Source organism: Hippocampus comes, unplaced genomic scaffold (assembly GCF_001891065.2).
Source record: "Hippocampus comes isolate QL1 unplaced genomic scaffold, H_comes_QL1_v1.1 scaffold298, whole genome shotgun sequence".
NCBI lineage: Eukaryota > Metazoa > Chordata > Actinopteri > Syngnathiformes > Syngnathidae > Hippocampus > Hippocampus comes.
In genome coordinates, this window is record NW_017805417.1 from 710,282 (window position 1) to 715,126 (window position 4,845).

The window sequence follows — 4,845 nt, forward strand, 5'->3', positions numbered from 1 at the left end:
CAAGCACGTGCCCATGCGGACATGCGCAAGTGGGCGTGTGCAGGTGTGTGCGTGCGGCCCAGTCCGTTTTGAGAAGAACTCTGTTCCGAGTCACCGCGGCAGTTGCTGCTCATGTTTGCGGATTGTAAAAGTGAACGTAAAAACATGACTCACGCGGGACGTCTGTTTGCGGAGAGTCACGTCAAAAGAAGAGTCATGGATAAAACGGCGCATTTGGGCGTCTCGTGTCGATTTTGTGAGTCAGATCACCAACTTGGCGGCAGGCTTTTTTTACAGGCCAACGGTCAGGACTGCGTTCCTACAAAAACCTCAAGAGGGCATCAATATAAGGACAAACAAATACTCCGGCGTAGGAATACTTGCCATGTTGTCACTTCACGTTTTAATGCATGCTAGCATTTTTTTTTCACCAACTTCCTCACGTGAATTGGCCGGCCTGCAAATACTGACAATTGGCGTATAATTGAAGGCTATTATAAATGCAATGAGAAAAATCAATCAATCACTCAATCAATCAATAAATACAAAGCGCTGACAAACCACCATAAGTGGTTGCCATGAAAAATTAGGGTTGACCCAATGAAAAAAAAACAACCCTACAAATGACAAAAAAATTGAAAAAAAACTTGAATAGATGAAGCCACAGGTGCCAAACTGCGAGCATGTGGCCTTCCCCTGCATTTATATTTGGGTCCATGACTTCAAACTCAATATGTTGTAAAAAAAAAAAAAATACAAGTTTACACATCCTGTTCACATTCCAGCAAGGGGAAGTAAAAACAAAAAAAACTGTCGTGATGTGGTTGCACAAGTGTGCACACCCTCTTACCTGGACACGTGGCTGTGTTCGCATTGAACCAACCACATTCATACTCATATTAAGTGGGAGTTAGCATACATCTGCCATGCCGCTGATCAACCACAATTAAAGTTCAGCTGTTCTCTGAAGCAAGTTGGATAAGGCGTGTAAACTTTTCATATACGCTGTAATAATAAAATGCAAGGGCCATTGCCTATAATTAATGATGTGATGGCAAAGAAACATTTCTTCAAAGTCTGATTTTCAAAGTCGTAATTGGCCAATGAGGGAAAATGATTTTGGCACCCTGTTCGAATCAAAGAGCAGGGTGTCAAAGAGTTGAGCACGGAGAAATGAAGTGGCATTTAGATTTAAAGACAGGAAAAGCAAACCGATTCTTCAAGGTAAAAAGAGTTTCAGGGCATAATTGCATTTCCAAACGTCCCCAGTGTACAAACGCCAAGTGTGTCGCTCAAACGCGTCTGCAAATGAGGGTTTAAAAACGGCTCTTGACATGTTTTGCTTTGAACGTTGCGGGTTACGTTGCGTACGCGTCGTCATGAGGGCGGCGAGCACAGGGCCCGCATTGATGCCCCTGAATGGAGTTTGGTGGTTTTGTTTGTTTTTTTGTTTTTTTTTTAAATGTTCGAGTACACTCAATGGCGCACGTGAAAGAGGTAAGCGCATGCTTGTACAAACACCACCAGCTGTCCGTCCCACCCCCTCTCCCCACTGTTGAACATTCTAAGAATCTTGAGCAGTAGCTCGAACGCTCCCAAAGGAAATCATTGAAATACATTCACAGTGGTTAGCCAATGTCTACACACCCACTGCTCAAATGGTTTTTGCGATGGAGAAAAATGAGAAGATAAATTATTTCGAAACCATGAGAGGGCAAGTATTTAAAAAAAAAAAAGAAAAACACCAATTGAGATATTACAACTGGCAGAGGTTTAGAATAAACCAATCAGATTCAAAATCCTGTTCAATGGGAGTCAGCACAAAACTGTCACATTTAAAGTGCTTCTGATCAACCCCAAGTAATTTTCATTTGTTCTAGTCGGCTTTCTAGTCGAAAAAAGGCTTGTTGCAAATAATGACTGCTGTTTGGAAATCAATGTTAAAACCAATTTGCATTTAATAGGAGTCAATATCTTTGAGACCTCGATATGTGTGTTCACCTATACACGCGTGTGTGTGTGTGTGCGTGTGTATACACACACACACACACACACACACACACACACACATGTCAGTGTAGACAATTTAAGCTTGAAAACATCCAACCCAATCATGGCTCCAACCCAATCATGGCTCAGCTTCAGAAAGCTGGCGAGCCGTGATTGGTTGTTCCCTGAGCAACCCTGATGCCATTTTCAGTTGACAGCAAGTGGCAAAATGTAAATACGTGCACTTGCATAAAGGCTGGAAATTTTGGCTTTTACGAGCACGTGGTGGACCATCACTGTCCAGTAGTGTCAAACAAATATAGTGTGAAAGGGTTTATATATATATATATATCGAGATGGCAATTGAACCAAGTCGTGTAAAACAGTCGTGTTCTGCCTGTAATTCTTATCTTTATCATTGTTCCTGTATTCATGATATATATTTTTTTAATTCATCAGTTACTGTAGTTGCAATTGGCCAAATATCGGAACCAGCCTCAAGAAATCCAAATTGGTCATGTTGAGTAGTACATGTTGATATCATTGATCTTTTCCAGGCTTGACCTCTCTCAGCCCCTAAGCAGGAAAGGAGCACATCTTCCACCTCACCCACCTTCCTCCTTTGCTTCCCCAAGCTCCCTCCCTTTCTCCCTTCTTCCCTCCTCCTCTTTTCCAACATCTAAATGTGCTCTCGCGTTTGAATAAAGCTTCTTTCTGCTCTCCTACTCAGGCAGGAGCCACAGGCCCCCGCAGTCACCGGCCAACCGGAGCTTCGGAGCATCAACGGTACGTACCCGGGAATACTGGCACGATGGGCACTTTGGATGTGAGGGAGGGTAGCGGGTGGGGGGGTTTTGGGCGAGTTGGACAGGTATTGATTGATGATTAACTTCAGAAAGCTTTAATGGAATTTCCTGGATGGACCCAGTGGAAGTCTTGTATGGTATCATCTGATTCTTGAGTCTGGGACCTTTTGCTCTTCAATTTCCTCTAAACGGGATTCCAAGTGACTGTAAAAGTAGTGAAATTGGAGAACTTCCCGAAAGTGATGAAGTGAACCTTTTCCCTACCTGGGGGCTCCGTTTCAGTACGCTACTTTGATGAGTGACACAATGATCAAATGAATGCTGATGATTTTTTTTTTTTTTTTAACACCATGCATTTGTGAAGCTTGGGGCTTTTATTAAAGTTCCTCTGTGCTTTGAGTTTTTGCCCCACCTTCAGGGGAGAAATTACTCAAACCACGTTCAATAGCGCTTTGTCACCGTCACTCTTGTCCACGGAAAAAAATTCATTCCCAAACGTGTTGCTCGGGAGCCTGATGTAGTTACAACGGAAAACGACAGTGCCACCCAATTATACAAACTGGATTAAGAAGGGCACTATTTTCTTGAAATGAAAAAAAAAAAACCTAAATCTCCAAATATTTATTCCTACATTTTTATTACACATTTATTTACTTTTTTTCTTAATTTGCCTGATGGGACAAGCCAAAAGTCTCTCTAATAACTCAGTGCATTGGTGCCTTGATACAATTTGTAAATATTCTTTTGGAGAAAAAAGAAAAAAAAAGCCCCCCTTCAAGCTGTTTTATGCTTTTCTCACCCAAAATTACTCACACACTAAACGAGACAACGACACTGTGTATCTGAAACAACCAGATAGCCTCCGCTAGCATACAATGGGAAACCCCAAAGGCACCCTGGGTAAAAATTAGCATCTATGTGGCGGTTTTGTTACCCTTTGAGCAACGGATTTCTCCGAAGGCATTTATTCTTCATCCCCTGTAAAGAAGGTCTGGTATCACCGCTGTACTGAGAAGGCAAGAGAGGAGCTAATTCTCTGAATTTCTGTCTTATACTGCCCCCCTGTGGCCTGTATGTGGCACTAGAATGAGCAGCACAATGTGCACAAGTCTAATATTCTAGGGTGTTCTTTTTCTGGTTCAAAAAACAAACAAACAAACAAAAAAAACCACGGGAAAAATATTTTGTAATTTATTTAACATATGCATTTTTATTTTTGCTTGGTCTGCTCGGAATGGTTGCTACGTCCTTATTATTGTGGCAAGTATTCATTGTTACCTCCTAGCCAAGAAACAAAACAAAGAACACCCCAAAAACTATTTTCGATCATGCTTTTGACTGTTGAAAAGAAATAGACGGTTTTTTTTTTCAAATTGTGAGCCTCTCACTGCATCTGAAAGCCTGTTTTGTTTTGGGTTTTTTTTTTTTTTTCAAAAATTTCTGGATGAGAGGCACCTTTAGCAGTCCAGTACCGAATTTTCCGTCGCCTTTCTCCTTGGAGGCGACGTCCCGTTACCATGGCGATGTGGGGCTCCCTTGGGCTCCTATTGTGAATTCCAATTGACAGATGTTGCTTGAATGAGAGAAAGCGCCACCACATTTTGCACCACAAATCACTAACATGGGTGACGGACTGTCCTAAATTGTCAATTTTAAAACACGCCATCACAACAGTAGCCGAGTATATGAGGTGAGAATGTGGAATACACTCGGTGCTACTAATTCACCTTGAACCACCTGTGACGTGTTTTTTTTTCCCCCTCACTGTACAAGAGTGTGTGTGTTCTCAAACATACGCCTTACAGTATACACACACACACACACACACACACACACACACACACACACACACACACACACACGCGCTCATATATTTCCTAGCATCAGACGCACGTTGCCACACGTTCCCTCTGAGTGTGTTGCACTGTGCGCGTTCATATCAATGTCCACTCTGTTCTGCCAATGTGTGACTCTGGAGGATTTGGGGCTGGGGGAGGGAGTTTGCCCGCCCCCTTGTGTTTACCTTGGCAGGGCTGCACCCCTCCCAAAAAGCCCTGCCCCTGTCCAGAGC

The 4,845-nt window shown here is 42.7% G+C and overlaps 1 protein-coding gene across 2 annotated transcripts in view; it reads left to right on the top strand.

The window, feature by feature from the left end:
• Window positions 1–2,669: 2,669 nt before the first annotated feature.
• acanb (aggrecan b) overlaps window positions 2,670–4,845 on the top strand; it is a 16,659-nt gene continuing 14,483 nt past the window's right edge. For both annotated transcript variants that reach the window (XM_019874023.1, XM_019874024.1), the window contains exon 1: window positions 2,670–2,754. The gene's annotated coding sequence lies outside the window, so the exon portion shown is untranslated. The remainder of the gene's footprint in view (window positions 2,755–4,845) is intronic.